At 56.7% G+C, this 24,256-nt stretch overlaps 1 protein-coding gene across 11 annotated transcripts in view; it reads right to left on the bottom strand.

Moving 5' to 3' along the window:
* NCOR2 (nuclear receptor corepressor 2) overlaps positions 1 to 11,866 on the bottom strand; it is a 287,903-nt gene extending 276,037 nt beyond the window's left edge. For all 11 annotated transcript variants that reach the window (XM_067307243.1, XM_067307251.1, XM_067307252.1 and 8 more), the window contains exon 1: positions 11,851 to 11,866. The gene's annotated coding sequence lies outside the window, so the exon portion shown is untranslated. The remainder of the gene's footprint in view (positions 1 to 11,850) is intronic.
* Positions 11,867 to 24,256: the final 12,390 nt, after the last annotated feature.

Raw genomic sequence — 24,256 nt, 5'->3', positions numbered from 1 at the left:
AGTCTCTCAGAGAGCACAAGCAAGATTAAAGGAACAAGCTTAATGCAGCCAGCAGTTAACACAAAGCAGTAACAGGCACAAAGAGGGCAATGTGAAGAGCCCGAAGCCTGCGGGGAGAGGCACTCCCAGCAACGCTTCTGAGCCAGGCAGTATATTTCCAGCCCCAGGGAAATCACTGAAAAAGAAGCAAATGCCACAGACCTTCCTAGCCCCAGACAGGAGAGGACGTAACCTCTAACAGCACCGCATGAGTGGGACTCTACACTGAAATCGCTGCTACTGTGGGGACGCAGCAAAGATCTCATGTGAGGTGCCACAGCAGAAGTTTGAAAGAAAAAGAGGAGAATTTCAGGTTTGTGGGTTTACTCCTTCAGAAGACGGAGGTCTGAAGTTCAAGGAATTTGTCTAAGTTACAGCCACTATCCCCTGATGTGGGACTTTGTCCCTTGGTTCCCCCTCCCTCATTTCTGCACCCGTACCACCCCCAATGGGCTGCCAACCCAAGTGACCAGGTGACCACGTGGTGAAGCCATTCACTCAACCCACCGATGAAAAATAACCTGAGGGAGAGACACTGTGGCAGGACCATAGCGAGGAGCAGCTGGGTTGAGAACTCCTTTAGTCAGCAGCACAACCAAAGCCCTCCATAGCCCAGAAAGAGAGCCTTTGCTGGCAAAAAGGCAAAAGAAACCAGCTTTATTTGAAAGACAGCCCCAAACCCATTAATAGATAAAATTCAGCTCCACCTTTCTTAGCAGGCTAGTGTTAAGCCAAAGATTTTTATTTTTTTTTCCCCCTGCAGATGCCTTAATTGGTTGCTTAATACAGATTTCACTGTTATGCTTATCACAACGCTCAGCGCTGGCTGTGTGACGAAAGCAGAGGATACAGAGAAGACCTGTTTGTCTCCATAACTAACTATTCTGACTTCTCAACGTACACACTAAACCGACTTGGCACGACTGCAAGGTGAAGCTGCTGTATTTAGACATTTCTTCTGCTGGTTGAGAGGCAAAACTGCAGCCTTTGTACAACAGACCTGAATCTGGTCTTCTAGGGCAAGACAGCACAAGCGTCTTTATCAAGCTTATGTAAAACTAATGAGGGAAGGAAGGATCAGGCCCCAGATCAGCAGCATTCCTGGGCATGTCCTTTGCACTAGAATTTAGCCTTAGTTACCTGATTAAGAGTTAATTAGCAAAATACTCAAGAAGTTCATAAAGGCAAGTGTGAACACTCATTTATTCTTGGCTACAGCCTTTTTTACCCTAGGGATCAGCCTCCATAAAAGAAAAAAAAAGTGTCTGTAGACTCCCTGATCAAAACGCAGGGGAGTGTCTGCATTAGCCAAACATGTCTAATGCCTCAAGAGGCAACAGGCAATCTGTTGACTCAAGGCTAGAGTCATGCACCGACATGCTCTTCCTGGAACAACCCCCTGCCTGCAGCCAGGGGTCTGGCTCTGCACCCATCTTCCAAGCTCAGCCAAAGGCTCAGGGTACTTCCGCATACAGCAAGCGACCAGAAAAAGACAGACACAATAATATATTATGTAGGATAGCGATACACTGCATGGGAAGTCAAACCTCCTCCAGAGAAGAGATCCACAGATATTTGAAGGAATGAATTGCAAAAATGCAAAAAGAGATGGAGTTTAAAGTCCTTATCCCGTTGAAAGTGGTAATAACACACACCCCACCGGTGAGGGAATACTTCAGGAGCAACCAGGGAGTTTGCATGCTTGCGGCTGGCTCTGTAGCAGTATTTCTCCGACTCTGGGCAAACCAAACTCCCCATTTCTCAGCTTTCACCTGCTGTTGGCAGATTTCAGTGACAGTCACAGAAGTGTTCTAGATTTCATAAACACCAGTCTCAGTGGAGAAGACGTAAACCTTAGCTTTCCACAGCATGAGAGTCGGAATAAAAACATAAGCCTTCAGGTATGCGCTTATATCTCTCTCTGGGTTTTCTCCAGCATCATGAAACGAAGGTAAAATCCTGCAGCGTTTCTCAGTCCCTCACCACACAGCCCTCAGGAACGCTGCTGGCAACTGGCTGGGTTTTAGACCAAAACCACAAAAGCTCTTTATGTGCATCTCTAAACATGGCATCTTAAGCCATGTAGATACCGGGGGGGGGGACAAAAAAAACAAAAAACACAACAAGAATTTCAGCAACTTCCTTGCCAAGAAAGCAAAGCAAAGCCAAGGCTAAAAACTACAAATTAAAAATAAATAAATAAATAAGTAGGAAGGAGAAAAAAAAGGGGGGGCTGACAGCTCCTATAAATGCCATCAGCAGGATCATTTGCTCCAAAAATAAAGACAGTGCATCTCTCTGCATATAGCTGATGACCTGCCGATTGCTCCACAGTCCCTACACCAGAGTTACATAAAACCCTCCGTTGCCTTGCAGCACAATAAAAACCAGCCACTCGTACTCGCTCAGAGCAAGCGACCGACACCGACTGCAGCGATGGATGTTGTCCCCGGGAGGATCTGCAGCTCCTTACACCCCCTCGAGCACCCATCCGGGGGGCTGAGCAGCTTTTCGCCCTGCTGCCCTCTGCCAGCCGCACTCCCCAGCTCCGGCCGCAAGCCTGCAGCCAAGCGAGCCATGCCCAAGCGCCTGCGTCACATCACGACCATGTGTCGCGACAGCAGCCAGGATCCCAACCAACGGGGCAGGGCGAACGAAGAAAGGTAGCGCTACCACCCCAGGACTCTGCACGCAGCAGCAGCGACCAACCTCCCGACACTCACGCTGTCTCATCAGCGCTTTCCAAAATATTAAGCAACATTTATTTAAGACTAGAAAGTCTTAAATAAGAATACTGAAGACCTTTCCACTGCAAATTCAGGGAGTTTTCCCAAAACACAGGATACACAGATTCCTCTAGCACAGGCTTTGCTGCAGTTTTATTTCTCTGATGACTTTCAATCACCTCTGGTCTAGCATTTGGAAATTATTATTCACATACTCAACAGCAACAAGGTTGCAGGAAAACATGAATTTCACTGGCCTGCCTGTTTTTGTCTGTGGACAACACCTCACATATTACCAAATCAAAACAAGCCAGCCAACGTCAGCATGAGGGGGGAAATGAGAGGGCAGACGGGTGACCTAGAAATGAAGCCGAGACTTTGGCACGAGCTTGAAACGCTGCGGCAAAGGCAAAAAAAGAAAAAAAGAAAAGAAAAACCCCCACATACCATAACTGTTTTCAAGATGGAGCTTGAAAAGTTTATGAATGGAATTATGTGACGTGGTACCTGCAAAAAAAAGAAGAAAAAAAAAACCACACACACACACAAACACACACCACACAGGCTGCACTCGACTGAAGAAATCTTTCCAATGAAAAAAGTCATTCCCTTAACCAAACAGAAGAAATTCTTGTGCTAGAGAACAGGGGACACAGTTATCTGAGGTCCTGAGGTAGGAAAACTACTCCCAAGCAAACGACTAAAGAAACTTCCCAGGAGCACAGACCTGATACCAAACAGCACCCAAGATTCACATACCAGATGATACCATAAAATGTGCGACAGCAACAGCAAGGGCTTGATGAGTCAGTAGATGAAGCTTCAGGGCTTCTAGTAGTAGTAGATCGGCAATGCTGCCGTCTCACACTACTGCTCCAATATAAACTCACTCTGCCAGTTAGTTGTAATTGGTTCAAGGAGTGTGTTAACACGTTATCTTTGTTCCAGCAAGTTTTAGGCTTGATCAGGTAATGTCCGTATCACCGGCGTAAAACTGAGGCAGGCTCTGCTTTGCACTCTCCGGCAAAGTTTGACGAGAGAGGCAGTCACACACCAACAGCCAGCCTGGACCGTGTTCATACCACTGGATAACCCAGCATAAATCATCGTGGACTCTCAGCCTCAGCAAAACCAGCTCCTTGCAACATCAGGCCAAAGAGATCACACAAGCTCGGCAGTAAACACTTACCCCAGTGCTGTGAAGTGCTGCTGCTGCCTGAGCCAGATGCTGCCATCGATAACCCCTGTGCTAACCCGTGTTGCTGCAGTCCTGGGAGGGGTGGCTGGAAGTTTACAGAGCCCAAAGATGAAGCTATTTAAGACGAGAGCAAGTACTACACAGCTGAGACCTGGTCATATAAAAATGTAGCTGTCAGAGTCATTTTATAGAGTTTTAAAATATGTTCAGAAGAAAGCCAACTTTCCACTGTTTACCACAGCTTGTTAGAAGCCTACACATCCAGCAGCGCAGAGGAAAGACTCTCCAGCCAGTGCTGCACAGCTAGAGAGGTATGCAAATTTTTGGAAAGCTTGGCTTCGAGTGCCGTCCTACACGCCTATTTGCTCTCTCGCAGCAACCCACTGAAATCCAAGGGTTTAGTCCTTCGCCTTAGCATGCTGCGAGAATCGGACCCCAGCTCCTTACGAGGCCACCTAAGCCCCCCTAGTTTCCAATTATGCTCTCCTAACACCGACACAGTCCCCACAAAGGATGAAACCTGCCGGTCTGGGAGAAGGAGCATTCTCGGGGACGACGGGATGACCTGCACCAGGAACCTTCCCAAACCTTGTCATCCTCCACCCACAGGCTGACACATTTCTTCAATATTGCTATGTCTTTGCATTAAGGAAGGCAAAGTCGAAGATCACAACACAAACCACTCTTTTGCCCAAACATGCACAGGACAAACTTAGCCGTGCTGCTTCGGATGCTAGTGAAAAGCACTCTGATTACAACACAGCGCACCAGCCCAGAGCTTGCAGAAAACAGGGTTTAGGAGATGTAAAGGTCCCCAAAATTACACGGCAGACAGACATGCCTCTGAGGTGTTTCATCAGTTTACAGCCAGTTCACTGCACAGGCAGGGGGAAGCACACACAGACCAGTCACTCAGACGGCAAGGGTTAAACTCGCACAGATTTGGACCGAAACTGCATTTCTGGGCACCACCACTCTGTCCAGGGCTACGCCAGAGAAACAATGCTAAATAAAGATCACGCTGAGTGGTATTATGTAAATAATTCTCTTCCACAATGAAAGGATAAACCTAGGCTGCTTGGTTAGCTATTAACTCGAGAGCCAGCACCACAGAGAGGAAATCCTGCCGGCTCTCCCTCCCTCGACACATGCTCTCGGAGCGCTGCAGATGGGCCTGCAGCTATCGGAGACAATACCCGTAACGCCCCTGCCTCCCCACGCACCGGCGCTCGCCCTCGCGGCGCTTCCCGTAGGGAGAAAGCGTTCTGGCCCCACAACGTCTCCTCCCAGGGCAACCTCACTGCCACAGCTGCAGCTGCATTCGGCCCCTTTCCTCCTCCTCCCACCGCCGGCTCCGGACGCAGCAGGCTCCCTGCCCTGTGACGGGAACACGCGCCTCGCCACGTCCCTCCCCTCGAAGCCAGGCCCTTCCCTTCCCCTTGCAGACCGAGCCGGTCCCTGCCGAATTCGCCAGCCAAGCTGCACCGCCCGGGGACATGGGCACCGCTGCCCTGTCCCCTCGTCCCGCAGAAAAGCGAGGATGAGCATCCAGCTCCGCAGCCGGACTGCTGGGGCTCAGCCAGCTGCAGTCCATCCGGCACGGCCACCCATCCAGCAGGCGAGGGTCATGACCACGCTCCGTAACTGTAGCCAAGGTTACTTCTGCTGCGGCCACACATAAGGAGCCCTTCGGGCATCAGTCAACGGCTCCGCTTCCCTGAGCCATCCCGCCTTGCCTAGCCTGAGCCAGCTTCCAGCTCTGCCCCACAACCGCACTCGCCTGCTGTCCCATACCTCTGGAGAGCTGTCTGACCCGCAACAGCCCTCCCCACAGCCCCGCTGTCACCTCCAGGGCTCAGTCTCGCTCCCGCTGCTCCAGACAACTCTAGACCTGCCTGTTTTCCCTTCAAGGAAAAGCCCTTATCCCACACCTCAGCTCGCGTTATCGCCAGAATCGTTCCCCCTGCTAACACCCCCTCCAGCCGTGCAAACACCAAGCGTGCCACACTCCCACCGCAAAACAGCGGTTCACTGCTGGCAACCTAAGTGCCCCTCGCCAGTGACCTGCCAGAGGCCACGTACACCTTGCTTTTTCCCCCTCGCTTCTCAGCCCCTACCGTGCCTTCCTCAGCCCTCCTGGAGTTTGCCTTCTTCCGCAGTTTCTCCTGCCTAAAATAACCTCTACCCTTCTGTCTCTGCCTCCCCCCAGCCTTGGCTCATGACTGAATGCTTTATGTTTGTCATACAATTTTAAATCTGTCAGCAATTCATGCATCTGCTGCCTCCTAGGTTTTTAATGCTGCGAACCGTTCTGGGATACAGCCTTGCATAAAACTCTCTGCGGAAAATGAAGCTGTATCTTATTTAAAAATGGAAGCAGCTTTGAGATCACTTCTTTCCAAGGTGTTGGGCTGTTTCAAAGACTGGCTGCTTCCCTACAGCTAGCAGAAAAGCAGTGATGCTATCCCTTCTAAAATAAACATTATGGGAGCGGCGATAAGGGGAAACATTTCAGCTGACTAAGAGTAATGTGGGTTCAAATCCAAGCGTAAGCTGATATTGCTTGTAATTTGTTCCCAAGCCAAAAAACAGACCGGGAGTGAAAAAATGGAAGGCATTAAACAACAAGCAGTTTACTCAGCGACTCTGGAAAACTTCGGCATTTCCATTTATGTTATTATTTTTTTAAATAACCTTCAGTTTCACGGATCATAAAGTTAATTTGGAGTTAACTTCCCTTCTCTGTAACTAGACAAAGCTGCTATCCTTTACATTCGTTAATGTTTGTTCGGTGCTCCGGAGCCATAAAGCGCTCGAGAGCACTAACCATTATCAGCACTCTCCGTGCCACCCAGCAGGCACATAACCGCCGTGATTACTTTGCGACGTTTCCCCCCTCCCTGTCCGCTCGCGCGCCAGCTCTCCTCCAGTCCTAGCGCTCGAGTAGCAATCACGGCCAGAGCCTGCCCCGCCAGCTTCATCGTTACTGCTCTTCCTCCAGTGCCAGCATCAGTCATCCCCCCCCCCCGCGGGCAGGGCTCCTTTCCGGGCATCTCCAGGCCTCCGGGCTTGCTCCCACTGCAGCACAGCTGGAAGAACCGACCCCGGGTAGACTCAAACCGGTGGCCAAACGCCAGCCGATTCCAGCCAAGCCTGCACCGTTAGGAGCAGGACTGCGGCGGTCAGCACCTCGTCCCGTCTGCCGTCCACAACCGCGGCACGTCTCCCTCCGAGCTCCCCAGCTTTCAGATGGCAGAGGTGGCAGCACTGGTTGCCCACCAGAAATACCCCCTTCCAGGCACTCTCACTGTCTTTAATATGAGAGAGCCCACACCCCAAAGAGTTTTTAAGCTCACACAGGCAAGTTGTACGGTAGGAAGGGAGAGCCAGAGGCCCTGAGAAGGGAAGTGACAAGTGGGGAGACAGCAGGGCTGGAGATGCAACCCAGATTTCTCAGTTCCCAGTGCAGGCCCACCGCTGCCTTGTGTGCGGGTCAGGGTTCACTTCCCACCACTGCCAAATCACTCATTTCCTCCTGCTCTGTCCTGCCCTCCTCCCCCTCCTACCGGATCCCTTCCTCACTCGGACCAGGCTCTTACAGCAAACACTTGGCATCTTTATGCCCTTCTTCCTGGAGCTCTAGCTCCCCTCTTCAATATTCTTTTTTTAGGAGGCATTTTGGCTGTAGTCATGTTCATTAACTGCTATGCATTTTCATTTCCTACTATCAGGCAAAAATCCAACCTCCAGACATTACAGGGTAAATCAGAGACCTTGACACATGTGTGCCAACACAAGCCCATCCACAAATGGTAATTCTCCACCACTTTGATATTTGGATATACAGCACAAGCCCTTCAAAGCCATGCAAGAGCTTATGTCGCAACATCCTAGATGAGAATCCACGACCTCCTGACACCCAAATCCTTAAGCGGCTGCAAAAGCCTCGGACGCTAATCACCGAGGTGACTGGGTGCTGCTATACGTCATTTCTAGTTCCATTAGAGCTGACCCTGCTCTCCACTGAAATCTCTCAGTTGAGGCTAAAGCGAGTTACGGTCCACACAAACGCAGCTATGCAAAGATAACAGTCCTTTAAAGCACACGTTGCCCTGGATTTCCATCCTCACGTACTCCTGCACACAGCCCACGGTCTGCGTTTGCAGGGATCATTGCTCACAGGTACGAACCCAGCAGGGAACCGGTATTTTACTGTTCAGAGCAACAAGCCCTTGCACCAAGCGCACTGAGCACTCATGGGGAAAGCAGACTCACTCTGACACATTGAACTTCATGTGACCTCCCCGGCCTTAAGTTTCAGATGCGTGTAGTGATTTGGTCAGAACGAGACATCAGTTGAGGTAGGGGGAGTATCACACCCAAGCACAGGCCCTCTCAAACCCAGATTCCTTCACCATTGCTCAAATCAGCTGCTCAAAACCTACTTCTGAAAATTTTCCAGTTCAATCCTTCTTTTCTCCTACCCTTAACCCATCTAAGAACCGGGAAGACCACAATTTTCTTCTTTCCCAAAGAGCTGTGAAGATGACAAAATATCTCAGACATGCAAATTAGGGTTAATTTTACACAGGTTTCTCACAACAAGCTAACTGCAAACAGAACTGTATTTCAGTAGAGGGAGGTTCCCTGGTCACTAACAGCCACAACCAGCAGCAGGAGGAACATCAGAAGGCATCAAGGGGACATATATTTTACAAGCATGTCACAACACATGAAGACATCTTCTGTGACCCAGGTCCAGTCAGTGCAGCCCAGAGAGTTGCTCTGCAGATGAGAAGAGCAGCTCCGCTAGCACGTAGCTGTCAGCACACCTGCAAGCATGCCTTCCTCACCAACCATAAGAAAACTGCCTTCACCAGATTGGATTGTCAAATTACAAGCCACGAAAACGGCCTGAACCAAAACCTCTTTGGATTTAGCACTGGATGGCTCCAGGGACTGGTACAACCTCCACTCTAGGCAACTTGGTTCAAATCCAACCACAGCCATTAGCAAATGAAAGGTATTGCCAAGTAGCAGCTGTTTGGTGGCTTGTGTGAAACAAGTTTATGGTTTCAGTCCAGATCCCGTCATGAAAAAACGCCAGTCACCTCCCTGGCACGCAAAGGTGTGAAGCGAGAAGCTTTCTCCCGCTCCTCGAGCGCCGAAGCGGCCGGGTGCGCAAGGCGTTCCTGCATGGGCCTCCTAAGGAGCTCCACAGATAAGCAGGCCCTGAGCTCTGGAGGGGTTTCAGAACCAGGTATGCTTTGCAATTTGGCAGAAACAAACTGCAAAATAACAGAAACCACCACCCACATAAAGCCAGAAGAACAAAGCACCAGTGTTTGCTTGCCCCAGACATGTGCCTGCCCCATCTCCTCTCTCACACCAAAAACGAACTTCCACTTTTTCCCTTTTGGCAACAGAAAAGTAGGGTTTGAATGCATTTGCTGTCAATAAACTAAATGTGTTTTGCAAGAGTCTCTCTCATACTGAAACTTACTCAATTCAAAGTTATAAAATATTGTCACACGCAGAACTTCCCTCCCGGGGCACCTTGGGACTCTCCAGCCTCAAAACCCTCTGCTAACTTCAATGCACTGTGGAGCTGAGCAGACACAGGCACACAGGAGGCTGAGCCAAGTCCCAAAGCCACCAAACGAGTCAGCAATAAAATTCAGAGAATTAAGCACAACTTCAACAGAGCCATTCAGGAGTTTTGCCACCAATTTCAGGAGAGATGAAAATACTAATCCAGTGGTCCCTACTCACATTCCTTCCCTTTATGAATTAGTCTTATTATCAAACCCTTATCTCTAAATCCCACAGCAAACTGAAACATGCAAATGACTTATCGTCGCCGATACAAACCCTGCGCTAAATGCAAAACTCTCACCCCACGCAGCCAAGGAACACACACGGAACAACATCACATCCATCAGAGTCAGATTAAAACTGCAGGATTCAGCAGAACCTCGGAGTTTTCAGGCATTTGGAGGATACTGAGGGAGAGGTCACAGGAAGAGTTCGAATCACAAATGCATGTGAAGCAAAAGGGTGGTGTTAGGCGGGGGGAAAAAAAAAAAAGAAAAAAAAAAGTCATTGCACAGATCACCCCCAGCAGCACTGTCCTCTGGGGCAAATTCTTGAGCCGACCCAAACACAGAGTTCAGGGCGCAGACCCAGGCTCCCGCGCCGCCGGCAGCGCCTGCAGGCTCGCCAGACTGCCAGCAGCGCCGCGCACATGCCGGGACGGCCGCGCAGTTCAAAGCGGTGCAAAGGAGGACGGGTTCACTGGGTCAACGCAGCCCCTCGCCCCGGGCGGCCCAAGCCCCAGGAGGCCCAGAGCCCTGCCGCTTTGGCTGCTTCAGTGGCTCTGGCAGGAGCCCACATCGCAGGCAGCTGCCTGCACCCGCTGCAGCCTCCGCTCTGCGGGTCGTCAGGGCAAGGGAGCAGGAGGAAGGGCAGCGGGAGAAGAGGGAACAGGAAATTAGTAAGTATCGGCAGAAAAAGCAATCACTCCAGAGATTGCAGCTGGGGAGAGAAACGTGCACTTGTTGCCTGCAGACACCAGCAGACCGGCCCTGTTTACCCACCATAAATATTTACACATCAACCACTAAACGCCACATCTCCAGATAAGCGAGCTCAGTAGTTCTTATCTCCCCCTGCACAGGAGTTGCTGGCTGTGGCTAGGACCTCAGCCCTCTCCCTAACACATATATTACGTGTTTTTAGGGCACCAGAGCAAGGCTTTGCTAGGGCTAGATTTCCCACTTGGTGATGAACGGCGTCTTTGATGGAGATTAATTTCTCTGGGCTCTCACGTAAGCATGAAACCACTGATTTCAAATATGCATGTCAGGCACGAGCAGAAAAATAAAGCAGAACCAAACAGTGAAACAAAAATGCAACATGTTGAGCGGCGTCGCTGGCCCTTGCAGGGAGGTGCACCCCCACACCCCACTGCAGACATAGGCGTCCCTGCCGGTCTCCAAGCGGCACGGACCCCCTTAAAAGCCCTCAAAACCCACTGCTCCCCCCACGCTCCCAACTGCTGCTCACAGCCATTTCGGGAAGGAATTATAGGGAGTGCTTTCCCTTCAGGAAGAAAAGAAAAAAAAAAAAACACAAGAAAAACACACCAAAAAAAGTTTCTTCCCTGCAAAGCAGCTCCCGGTGCATTTTCATTTTTACGTAACAGCGGCTGCCTTGCAAACATACCTGCCTGGCAAGGCGCAGCAGCAACCCCCAGCCCAGGCCGTCTGCAACCGCGATTAGCGGCGTCCTGCGCCGCATCCTCGCCCTGGGGGCAGCGGCCCCGCTTCCCCCCCCCCCATATATATATATATATATATATATATATATATACACACACACACACACACACACATATATACACAGTGTTTTCCGCAAGCCGGCACGTAGGTGGAGACCCGGGCGCTGCCATTTCTCGCCGGCACCTCCGGGACGCGGGGGGACAAGGCGCAGGGCGGGTGCCGAGCCCCCCCCGCCCCCCCCCCGAGCCGCGGGCACCGCGGGCGGCGGCGGACCCCGGGCCGGGGGGGCTTGTGGGGGGGGGCAAGGAGCACGGGCGGGCGGGGGGCGCAGGGGGCCGGGCTCTGTGGGGAGCAAGGGGGGCCGGGGGCTATGGGGTGCAGGGGGACAGGGAGCGCAGGGGGGCACAGAGCAGGGTGCCAGACTCTACGGGGCGCAGGGGGGCACGGAGCGCAGTGGGGCCGGACTCTGTGGGGCGCAGGGGGGGCCCAGAGCAGGGTGCCGGGCTCTGTGGGGCGCAGGGGGGCCCGGAGCAGGGCGCCGGGCTCTGTGGGGCGCAGCGGGGCCGGTGCCCGGGTCCAGCCCCGCCGGCGCAGCCCCCTTCCTTACCTAGTCCCGCCGCCAGCCGCCTTCCCCCATCGCCGCCGCTTCCAAGTTTTCCTTATTCCCTGCGCGGCCGCGGCGGGGCCGGTGCGGGGTCCCGGGGGGGGGGGGGGGTCGGCGGGCAGCGCGCCCCCTCCCTCGCCGCCGTGTTTATAAATCCAGCGCCATGGGGCTGCCGCCCCCGGAAAGCCGCCGCGCCGCGGGGCCGGGCCGGGCCGCCCCTCCGCCGCAGCCCCGGCCCAGCAGCGCCCTGCCCTGCCCTGCCCGGCCCTGCCCTGCCCGGCCCTGCCTCGGCGCGGCGCGGCGCGGCGCGGAGCGGCGGGAGGCGGCGGTGCCTCAGGCCGCCCCACAGCCGCCCCGGCCGGCCGGGCGGGGAGGGGCGGGGCGGGGCGGGGCCGGGAGGGGCGGGGCGCCGCGCCGAGGGGCGGGGCCGCCCGCGCGCCTTAAAGGGGCCGCGCCCGCGCCACCGTGCGCAGCGCCTCGGCTCGGCTCGGCTCGGCTCGGCTCGGCTCGGCTCGGCTCGGCTCGGCTCGGCCCCAGCCCTGGCAGGGCCTCCCGGGTGGTGCGGGGCCTCGGCCGTGCTGGTGCCATTGGCTATGTTGGTGTCACCAGCTAGTGCCACCATTTATACTGGTGTCACCGCCTATATTGGCGTCACCAGCTAGTGCCACCATCTATACTGGTGTCACCGCCTATATTGGCGTCACCAGCTAGTGCCACCATCTATACTGGTGTCACCGCCTATATTGGCGTCACCAGCTAGGGCCACCATCTATACTGGTGTCACCGCCTATATTGGCGTCACCAGCTAGGGCCACCATCTATACTGGTGTCACTGCCTATACTGGTGTCACCAGGTAGTGCCATGATCTGTACTGGTGCCACCATCTATATTGGTGTCACCAGCTATAATGGTGCCACTGGTTACACTGATACCACCATCTATTTTGGTGTCACCAGCCACACTGGTGCCACCAGCTAGGTTGGCGTTAGCAGCTATACTGGTGCCATCAGCTCTATTCATGTCATTGGCCATACTGGTGTCACCCTCTCTACTGGTGTCACCAGCCACACCGTTGCCACCAGCTATACTACTGTCACTGGCTATATTGGTGTCACTGACCAGTGCCACCAGCTCTACTGGGGTTGTCCGTCCCCGTCCCCATCCCTGCCAGCTCTCCAGCCCACTCGGCACCCGCTGCGCACGGAAAAAACACCCATTTCAGTGGAAACCCTGGATTCTCGCCAAGGCGAAGGACCGGCTCCGAAGACGTCCCAGCAGAAGTGCCCGGTGCCCTTCAGACCCCGCGGCCTCGGCGCAGCGCGCCGGAGGAGCGTCTCCAGCAGATTGCCATTTCATTTCTCTGGCCACTTTTTCCCATTTGCTCACGTCCTTTCGGAGCACACAGCCCCTTCGTGCGGGGCGGGCGGCACGCCGGGGGTTTTTTAAGGGAAAAAAGTCTAAATTGCTTAACAAATGGAGCCTTGCAGGAGCAAAGCTCTGCGGCCGTCCTGCACGTCGGCCCCACGCAATTTCCCTCTTCCACTTTCAGCGCCCACCTTTCAATTTTTGCTGTTGTCCCCCTTTTCCGTATTTTCCACCCATCTTTCCCTGACCCCTCCCCAGACCCCACCGGCCATGTCGTTCCCGTGGGGCCCAGACCCAAGCGTGGATCGTACCCCCGGCTACGGGGACCCCAGGATCCCGCTGCTACTACGCCGGCTCCGGCTAGGCAAAGGTGACCCGCGTGCCCGAGCCCCAGCGCTAACACTGTGTGAGCACAAATGCAAGCACAAATGCACGGATAAATGCACGGATAAATGGGAGCAGCCCGGGACAGGTCCAGGACAGGCTGAGGCCGGACGCGCGCCCCGAGGCCGCGATGCGGTGGGGATCTAGCGCTGGGCTCCGGCGGGACGTGGGGGCGGAGCCGTTGCACAGCCCAGGCTAACGTTCCCCTGCGGATTAAGGGAGGCCGTGGGAGAGCACCCACCGCCGCTGCGGGCCGACTTCGGCTGCGGTCGGATTCGGCGCTTGCAGGTTTGCACGTCTCTGCCCAGGCGGTCCCCGTCCGCCTCCCGGCGCGGGCGCGGGGCAGCTGCGCGCACCTGTTTTTCAGTCCCCGTTTGCAAGCGTTCGTCTTGCAGACCGAGCATCCCGCGAAGCGCAGCAGCAGATCAAACCTTCCTCTCAAAGACGCGATTGCCTTTGAAGATGAAGGACCGAACCTGTCGGCGTTGCTTTGTCGGCTGCCTCTGCTCAGGCCATTTAGCATTTCTTCAGCTGCAGCTTTTTTTTATTTGATTTTTTAATCATCTGTGACGTTTCTCAGGGAGCTTTCACTCAATGAATGGAAGGCGAGTCCCACAGCGTGGCAAAAAGGCTTGAGACATTAATTTTACAGCAGCTAGGAGCCGGCATTTCAGATTCCAATGACCTTAGATCAACAGTATGGTCAAACGGATTTAGATAAATATGTCGGGGTTGAACACGCTTTCCAGCGATGCCGTACCTCCTGCCAGGGCACGGGAGGATTTTTTGGCCTGTGGTCCTGCAGTCCAGACAGCCACCATCCCGGAGGAAATTGCCGGACTGCTATTCCAGCGTAAATATGTGCTTTTAATAGCGGCATTGCTTTTATAATAAAGGGGGTGATTTCCTTCCGCATTCCTACCTCTTCCAAAAGCCCAGATCCCTGTAACAAAAAGCTGTCAGACTCCGCCGGTATTGATAAAATCATCAAGCAAAACCGCTGCTCGCTGCACTACCCCGGTGTGACGGTTGTCCCGGCGTTACGGGGCTGTACGACGCCCGGGATGGCGCCGAACCGAGCGGCTGAAGTGCCGCGGCCCCGCGCGGAGCAGAGCCACCGCGGCGCACGGCGGCCACGCGGGACGGGACGGGGCTGGAGCCGCCGTCGCTGCATCCCTGCGCCGCGAGGCTCTGGGTGGCTTACGCAGATTTTTCCCCCGGTTTCCATTCCCAGCTGAGGTCGATAGCTCGTCCATCGGATGAAGCGGTAACGCAGCCGGCTCCGCGATGGTGCGTCGGCGCGGATGGGGGTTTGAGACGCGGCTGCGACACCGGGTCCTGCCTCCGGTGCTTGCCTTGCCGTGCTTCCGTGTCGAGCGTTCCCGACCTCTGGCGACCAGGCGAGAAAGCGGGGCATCTTCTCGCTTGGGTTCACCCAAATTCCTCCGGGAAAACGAGTGAGATGCGAAACAGGAGCCGCCCTTGCTTTGAAACCACCCTCCCATGTCAAAGCTTCAGGGGAAAGTAATTAAATGTAATGCAAGCTGCAGCTTTTAAACTAAATCCTGCTGTAATTGCCTTTATCAGCACAGCAGCCCAACGGGACTGACGCGCGCGACACCCGGTCGGGGGGGTTATTTCAATATACAGACCAGCGACGGCCCGAGCCTTGGAGCTCGCTGCTGCTTCCGCCGGGAGCGTGGGCTGAGCGAGAGCCGCAGCGGGGCCGGGGCCGGCGTATCGCAGCACGAAGAGCGCCCGCGTGCTGCCGAACGCGGAGCCCTGGGCACGGCCCCGGGGCGTGCGGGGTGCGCGGGGACGGGGGCGCGAGGTTGGCATCGCTGCCCCGCGAGGCGGCTTAACGCCAAAACCCCTTTGCAGCGCCCCGGGAACCTGCGTCGACTCGCTCCTGCGCGCACGGGTAGGAGAGGAGTTCGGCAGGACTGAAGTGGTAAAAAGGGCCTGTTCCCGGCTGGATTGCACCTTGGGAAACGGAGCCGTCGCTAATAAAAATGAAACGGTGATCTCTGCCCTTTGGGCTGGGGAAGGGCAATGAGTTGCGGAAACGACTGGCGAGGCACGCGTATCCCAAAATTGGTGCCGTTCAGCGACGTCCCTCCCCCGGGCCGCGGCGTGCTTCGGTTGGGGGCCGGATGAAGATGCCTTGCGGGCATCGGGCAGAGGAATAGTTAAGGTGAGCGGAAGGTGGGAGCTGTGATCAAGACAGCTCGGTAAAGCGCCGTTCTCCCTCTGTTTCCCCCCCGCAGCAGAAGCGTCCTGAACGCGCTGCTGTTCGCCCGCCTGGGGCCGCAGTCTCCTTCTCCCCAGACCCTCTAACCACTATAACAGAGCAAAAAGCTTCACGGTTTTGGGCCAAAGCGCGAGTGTTTCGCACCGCTAGCACGCGGCGGCCGCCCGTAGGCATGCTCACAAGGCGCTTTTGCGGGGGAACCGTTGCACTTAGTTTTGGCATCCCCGCAGGAGTCTTGCAATGCTTCTGCATCAAACTTTCCCCATCTCCAGCAAAACTGCAAGGAAGCGGGACATTTCTCACTTGGATTCACCCAAATTCCTCCAGGAAAACGAGTGAGATGCAAAACAGGAGCCGCCCTCGCGTTGGAACACCCCTCCCAAGGTCAGCGACCCCGCCGGCTGCTCCGACGGGAACGGCCTCGCTCTTGCCAAGCGCCAGGACCGGAGGCATTTAGGGATGCTCAAGACACACACGAGGTGCATCGCGGTTTTAGGCACCGCCAGGGCTAAGCCGCCACCTGTGGTGGGATTCGGACCGTGAGGTTGGAGCCAGTGGCTGACGTCCCGCCGTGGCCCCCCGAAAACGCCCCTCAGCAGCCAGGCTGGGGCCTCCCGCGCTGCCGGGGCAGCTCCCACGATTAATAACTAGTCTTTGCCTCCGAAACAAATTGCCGCAGCTTTATTAAATCAATATTAATTCATAAGCTTTAGCACGCAATTACAGTTATCTCACATGCGAAACTACCCACCTCTTCAAATCTCCGATCTGACAGGGTTATAATTAGCTTATTACCGGCCATACATCTGCTAATAACTTTTCCTTTCGCCCTGTGAAGTGAATTAAGGCACACTAATAAACCACGGCTGTTAATCCGCTTATGTGTCTTACACTTTTGTCCGGGCACCAAACTTAAGGATATATTAAAAAAGGGGGATTTCTGCTACCCTTCCTCCCAGTTCTTGCTACCTGGCCACCTCAGTATAGAAAACAAGGACAGTTCATAGCTCATATAATGCCCCCCGCCGCTGCTGTTGCACTAGCCACAAATGCACTGAGCTCTGTCGGGCCTCAGCACCCTGGGGAGGGGGAAGTGGCTCTGGTGCTGGACGCTCAGGGAGGGCAGGGACGCAGCCCGCGCCGCGGGGCCGGCCACCCCCTCACCGCGCCGCGAGGGGCTTCCAGCGGCCAGCGCCGAGGCCACGGCAGCCTTTCTCCTTCGAGAAGATGTTCCCGTCCAAGCCTTGATCGGAGGGGTGGCAGAGGCAGGAGGGGACGCCAGTGCTCGACCCGAAGCCCTCCCTTACCTAAACTGGGAGACAGCACCGCGCTTTTCCCGGGGAACTGCCCCAAAGCCCCTTCGGCACTCCCCGCGGCACTCCCCGCACCCCGTCACTGGTGGGGTTTGCTCCCACCGCGAGGAGAGCCGGGCCCAGGCCACGGCGCGTGGGGACGCCGGGGGACGCCAGCTGCCCTGGCACACAGGGCGGCTCGGGCCGCGCGGGGTGGGAAGGCACCGTGGTGCTGCGGGGACACCGCCGGGCACCCCGGGGCCACCTCGGGCGCAGCCGGGCGCTGCTCCGACGGCGTGGCCAGGCTCCGCTGCCGGAGCGTCCAAAGACAAAACGAAGCTCCCTTGGAGCCCGAAACGCGGTCGAGCCTCATGGGTGAATAATTTATGATGCTTACTGTAATAAGAATGAAAAAACACGTTCAGTTCTGGTTGCATTGTGGTTTTGGCTATGCATAAAACAGCAGAAAACGAGGAGAGCTTCCCGCAGCCAGCCCGGACGCCCGCGACCGAACCCGGTAGCCGGGCCGCTTCCAAGCAGCCCCGGCAGGCTGCAGACGCGGAGCCGCCCGGCTCGCCGTGTGCGTGCACATGTGCATGCGTGCACACCAAGCGCAAGCTGCTGCGCAGCTGGTGACGGGCGTTTTCTCACAGCCACGGAGCTTCCCGAAAGAAGACTGCAGCGATTTAAAGCCCTGCTTCGACGGGAGACACGGCCACCAACCTTCTGACATCTTAATGCGCAACGAGTCCAGAAGGAATCCTGCCGGGCTGGGTTTTTTCTCCCTTCTCAGAAAATCCAGCTTTCCACCTCCCTCCTCCCGAGGCCGAGGCAGCCAAACACAGGGATAACGCGCGAGTGCCCGTCTCTGCGGAGGAGCGCGGGCTGCGGTCCTCGAGCTCCTTGCAGAGCCGCAGAGCCAGCAAGCGCGCGGCTCGCCGGGGAGCGGATGCGGTCAGGTTCGGTTCAGGAACGGCTCCCGAGAAGGACCAACTCTCCAGCGAGCAAAAACCGGCGCGGGAAGCATGGTCTCTGGCAGAGCCCCGCCGCCCGCAGCCCTGCCTCTCCCGCGCCGAGCCCAGCGAGAGCCCCTGGCGCTGTGTCTTCAAACGCTGCTCATTTTTCAAATCGTAATGGCTGTTTATCCCATAAACATCTCCTCTGGGCAGAACCCTCTCATTAAGAGGGTGGTTTTTAGCACTTGCAGTTTTCTCTTCAGCAGGATTAAGGTTGGTTGGCGGGAGAACGGTACAATAGCCTCTTTTATCCTAATCTTTCCTGCCCGGAACGGACGGAGCCTCCCGCCGGAGCCCCTCTGATGCGCGGCACGGGCACCAAGTCCTCACCAGCGCTTTTCCATCCTTTTTCCAAGGACTGAAGAGGAGGGAGCGGGAGGCTTATCAAGGCACCCGTTGGTGCCGGCACGTCCCGCGGCGCTGGAGCGGACGGCAGGGTGCAGCCCGCGGCGTCCCCCCAGCACCCCTGCCAGACCCTGTCCTCGCCCCTAACTACACCGAGGGACCGGAAAAGTCCCGAAAGCGGCTACCTGCAGGCTCTTGAAATCAGGCGTCGACAAGCCGGGCTCGGCCTCTAGGAAGACCTCTTACATGCAGGAATTGACTTTAAGCCGGCTCCTCACGAGCCGAGGGCAAAGAGCCCCTAAGGCTGCAACAGAAAAGCCCGGAGACGGTGGAAGGCTATAAATAGGGCGAATAAACTTTCAACTGACAAAGCTGTGATTTTGTTATTGTAAAAAATAAAATAAGAGCGAGAGGGAGAGACAGTGCCTAGATGGGGCTGACAAGAGGGAAATGCATGCGGAGCACAGGTTTGTGCTTCTCGGGAACGCGCTTATTATAAGTCAGATGTAGTTAGAGCTATTACTTTGGCTTCGAATGAATGAAAGGAAGGAGAATAAATCTGCCTTTGTGCGAGGCTGCCTGCAAATAGCGTCTCCCTCCAGCAAACCTGCAATTGTGTTTGCATGAGACATTTGTTAGAATAAATGCAATTTAAGAGGAAAAAACAGCTCACACCTACAGTCCGGGAAGGCTGCTGGGATGAATGGCAACCAGCAGAGGAGCAGGGCGAAACAAAACCGCCGTGGTCCGCAGGGGGCAAAGCTCGGGACACGGGCAGGGGGCTCCTGGGGCTGCCGAAAGGACGCGGGTCCCGCGCACGGTTCCTCCTCCGGCCCCGGCCCCACGTGCTGCAATCTCACGCCAATCGCCACCAAAACGGTGGCAGTTGCGCCAGGTCGGCCAGGCCCGTTTCACCCCTTTTCCCACCTTCTGTCCCCAAAGGACGGTGCAGTGAAACGACGGTTTCCCACGGAAAGGGCAACGCACGCTGGACACGCGGGAGGACGCGCTCTGCCTCGGGCGCGAGCAGCCACACCGTGTCACCGGCTCGGGGACAAAACCCCGAGCTTTACCCTGCGTTTGCGCAGCCCAAGAGCTCCAGAGCCAAACAAACGCTAACGCTGTAGCAGCCAGAAGAGGATCTTCTATCTTCTTCTTCTTGAGCTGACCGAAAAAGAAAAGCACTTTTGGGAAAGTTTTGGATTTTCCATCTTATAAAATGACTTTCCCAAGGTGTTGCAAATTCTGGTTCTTTTCCTCTCCGTTCAAAACAAATGAACTTTGGGGTTCTTCCCTTCTCCCGGAGCATTTCATCCCCCTGCTCTCGCCGCGCAGCAGCGGTGGCAGGGCAGGAGCAGCGCGGCTGGGGGCGTCCCGGCAGCCTCGCCACCCCCGGGCGCGCGGTCCTTTCAACCGCAGCGGCAGCGCTTGTCCGCCCGGCGCCTCGTCGAGTCTGACGCACGCGGGCACCGCGGGAAGTAACGCGGCTGTAAGCGCTCGCGAGCACCAGGCTCGCCACGTTCTGCGCAGCGATGTCCGAACTGCCCACGGAAAAACCGCAGCGCACCACGCGGGTCGCGGATAGCCCCACGGCGGCGGCACGGGACCCCGGCGCCAGCGGCGCGCGGGGCTGCAGCAACCCCCCGGTGCTCCCCGAAAGCGGCTCCGCTGCGGGAATGGCCCTCGGCAAGGGCAAACGCAGCGCCTGAGGAAGAGGGGGGGAAACCCTCTGCAAAGTGCCCCGCTGCTTCCTTCTCTTGTTGTTATTTTTTATAATATTCCCCTTGAATTTATAGGAGCGGCTGTCTGGGAAAATGACTTTACCTCTGGTTCCTTCATAAATTTTTAATAGGGCAGAAATAGAACCAAGAGGGATTGGGAAAAAAAAAAAAAAAACGCGTTAGCGTCAAACTCTGGCTCTGTTCATAATTAATTATACTTTCAGGGGGAGGGGGGAAAAAAAGAGGAAACATAATTACAAGCTTCTAGTGAGAACATTCATTATCATGCTAATGCCGAAATCAGCACCGCTGTGCCCGTGCGCGCGCGCTCCCTCTAATTACTCCGCAGCGACGTGTGTCGTTCTCGCCCGCACCTCGGGGCTGCCCGGCTTTCAAAGCCCGAGTCAGGAGGGAGCCGGGCAATCGCCGCCTGGGTCGCGCGTGGGTCCGGACCGGCCGCCCGGCGGCTGCTCCCCGGCAGCCCGGCGGTTCCCGAAGGAGGAGGGTGGCGGGGCCGGCGATGGCAACGGCTGGCCGGCACGGACACGAGGCGCTCGTGGGAAAAAGTCGCTGGGAACGGGGGAGAGACGTTTTCCACCGCGTTACGACCCAAACCGAGGGCGCGGGGGCGCCTGGATGGGTGGGAAACGTGCCCAAGCTCGGGGCATGTCTGGCTCACGCTCGAAGCCCCCGGTGAAACCCGGGAGCCGGCTCAAGCAGCGAGCTCAGTCCCAGACCTGCTTATAGACACGAGTTCGCTTAATTATGTTAAACCCACGTTCGACATCTGCACAAGCTGAGCGTTTCTGTGGCATAATTAATCCGATCTCCCACGATTTCCCGAGCTGCCGCCCGAACGTCCCGCTCCGGCAGGGAGCAGCCCTGCGTGTCTCCGGCGAGGAACCCGCGCTGGCGAACGCCGCTTCGCTCGCCGCTCGCCGGTTAGCAGGGGCGAAGCGACTCCCGCGCACCCCCGCGCCTGCCCCCGCCGCGCCGTGTTTGCTCGCCGCCTTGACAGCCGCCGAGCAAGAGCCCCGGGCTGCGGCGCACGACCCCGCTGCCTGCCGGGACGCTCCGGGGAAGCAGAAACGTCCGAGGCCCGGAGCACGAGGGGATTAAGGAGAGGGAGCGGACCCCTGATTCGGTAATCCTGCGCCCGGGGGCGAAGGGCAGCGATGACTAAAGCGACATCACTGCTCCCCTCGCTCGTGGGCAAAAGCAACCGGCTCTTGCAGAAGACCGGAGGGAGCAAAAACGGGGCCCGGCGGTGAACGAAACCCCGGGGCAGGACCCGTGGAGGACGTCGGGGCGCTGGAAGCAAAGAAACCCCTCAGCCCTAGGAAGGAGCGGTGCACGGGGCCGCGAGTCGGCAGCGGTCAGGATTTCCAGCGTGACCTGCCACCAGGACCGAAGCCGTTTCACCCGCAAGCTGAGGCTGAGCGCCAGGGCCGGAGCTCTCAGCGTCTCCGGCAGAAGGGTGATCGCTGAGCTTTGCCGCGGCCTTCTCCAAGGTGGACATTTAGGGGAAAATCACCTATGATGGGTGCTAATATAGAAAAGCTCCTGCCAGCAAAGAGGGAGCCACCGAACTAAGAGCATCGCTGGAAACCCGTGTCCAGGACAGCCCAGGGCTTTCTGCGCCCGCCACCCCATCCCTGGGGATGAGACCCTGGGAGCCCGTCACCGCTGGAAGCAGGAGCCGCGTCTGCAGGTCCTGAGGAGCAGCGTGGTGGGACATGCAGCCCACGAACCCCGCTGGGCGGGCAGGGGAGGAGAGAACGGATGCCTGAGCCCCGTGGTGGGCTCCAGCGGGACCTGCTGGTGGCCTGGGAACCCTTCTGAGGATGGGGACCTCGTTCCTGAACTGTTCTGGTCCGTAGGGAGGAATCTGGGAAACAGCTGCTGGATATCTCCGGTCACGAGTCACAACATTACTGTAAAGCTGCTCAGAAAGGCTGACCAAACTTTCCCGGAAAGCTTGCTCCCCAACCGTGGTTGCTCCTCTAGACCTCGGTCCGGGAGGCATCGAGGGGTGGTTGCTGCCCCGGGCAGCAGCAGCTGCCTCGGTGCCCGCGGGCGCAAGCTGGTTGCGTTTCCATCGCCCAGCTTTCCTCAGCGCAAACGCAGCTGCTGGCCGAGAGCGTTAACCTTGAGTGGGAAGGTGTGAGCAAAACCGGGAGTTGTCCGAGGATATCCCAGACGGAGAGCGCAAAAGGCCGCGGTTCTGCGGACGCGACAGGAGTCGCCCCGGCCCAACGCCGCGCCGGCTCAAAGCTGCCGTGAGAGCGGCGATGAACCCTCGCTGCGCACGCAGGGGACGGGGACAAGGGGAGGTCGACGCCGGGCGTCCCAAGGATAAGATTAGAGGCTCCTTTTTTTCGAAAAGACGGAAAACAAAAGGCGGCCGCGGTGGCCAGCCCAGGCTGACTCCCCTCCGCGCTTTCCGCCGGCGCCGGCGCTGCGGGCGACGGGAGAGTCTGGAGCGTGATTGCTCGGCGGAGTCTGCCGGCTGCGCCGCGCCTTGAAAAGTACCCACCGGCCCTCCGCGCGCCGGCTCCGAGGCTCCTCTCCAAAAGTTTCCTCCAAAAAAGTAGTAGGGAAGTGGAGAGCTTCCGATGCCGGCGGGGCTTGCACCTGCTTATTGCTGAGGTCCGGTGGGCGAACGTCCCAACAACCAGCTCCGTACCGGAGGCGGATGCCGCTGCGCCTCGCAGCCACTTTCCCGAGCTAGAAAAACGATTTTTGGTTTTATGCGATGGTCTAAAACGAGTTATCGCATGGGGGAAAGAGGAAAACGCAGGCACGTCCCCCCCGCAAGCCCTCCCCCCTCCCCTCGCCCGGCGGATAAAAGGGCCTCGCTGTTCCTCAAACCCAGGCAACAAGAGCCAAATTCCCTGGAAGAGGATGGATGACCTTCTGTTCTGGGAATAGCCGCAATCCCTCCCTTTAACCTTATCGCCGGTTGAACCCGGCCCAAACGCGAAGCAACAAGCCGTGACACGAGCATCGGCCCCGGCAGCGGGGGAGCCGGCACCGTGCCGGGGAGCCGGCGGCCGCTTCCCGCATCCCCGCGGGCTGACGTCGCCGCCGGAGCCGCCGGGTGCTGGGTGCTCCCGGTTTCGGTTGCACTTTTCTCAAGGTGCTGGAAAGCAGGAGGGCTGCGCAGGGGACCTCTCCCTCCGCCAAAACGGCCTCCGAGGGGGGGGGTTCGCTTCGGGAATGGCCAGGCTTGCTGGGGACCCAAACGGCAAACAGCGTCCAGGGAGATTGGGTTCAATGGATCGCAACCATCCGGATGCGTCCTCGGGGCGCGGAGGCACGGCTGCGCGGAGACCCCCGGGCGAGGGAGCTTCACCGTCGAACCCCCGTCCAGCGGCTCCAGCACAGAAAGCGATTTATTGCGCGCTCTGCCCACGCGACACCCCTCCGGCAGAGACGAGGTCCATCCCCACGGAAAGACCCGTCTGGCAGAGCCACCCCACGGGAGCAGGTCTTCTCCGGGCGGCTCCGCTACAATTCCCTCCTTGCTTTGGGAAGTTGATGACTTAACCCCTCGGACTCTCTTTGTCAAGCGGCTTTCCGAGCAGGAGCTGTTCCCACCTGCTCCTTTCCCGATGGCACCGACCGGTTGCCAAAGGCGCGTCGTATCGGTTCCCTCCTCGCCGCCCCCACCGGATAGTCGGGAATGGAAGAAAAAGGGCAGCTCAAGGAGCAGGACTCCCCGAAACGCGGCAGCGATGGAGGTGCACGCAGACCGGTTTTGCAGGCTTCTTTTCTGCTGGTGCATTTTGCCCATCTGTATTGAACAGCAGAGCTATGAATATTCAAGCGGAAAATGTGTTAAGAATTTGTGACATTTTCGGGAGCCGCTTGCGCTATCCGGAGTGCGTGATTCAAAGTAATTACGAATAAAATCCACAGCCCTTCGCAGATGACAACAAACCCAAACGGCCTTTTCGTGCAGTGAAAATATTAGCCTGAACGCTTTTTTTCTTTAATATCTTCCAACGAGTTGCTGCTTTCACAAGCACCTC

The sequence above is a fragment of the Apteryx mantelli genome, chromosome 17 (assembly GCF_036417845.1).
Source record: "Apteryx mantelli isolate bAptMan1 chromosome 17, bAptMan1.hap1, whole genome shotgun sequence".
NCBI lineage: Eukaryota > Metazoa > Chordata > Aves > Apterygiformes > Apterygidae > Apteryx > Apteryx mantelli.
The sequence above is the reverse complement of the archived record's forward strand: the minus strand, read 5'-3'. Positions and strand labels throughout refer to the sequence as shown.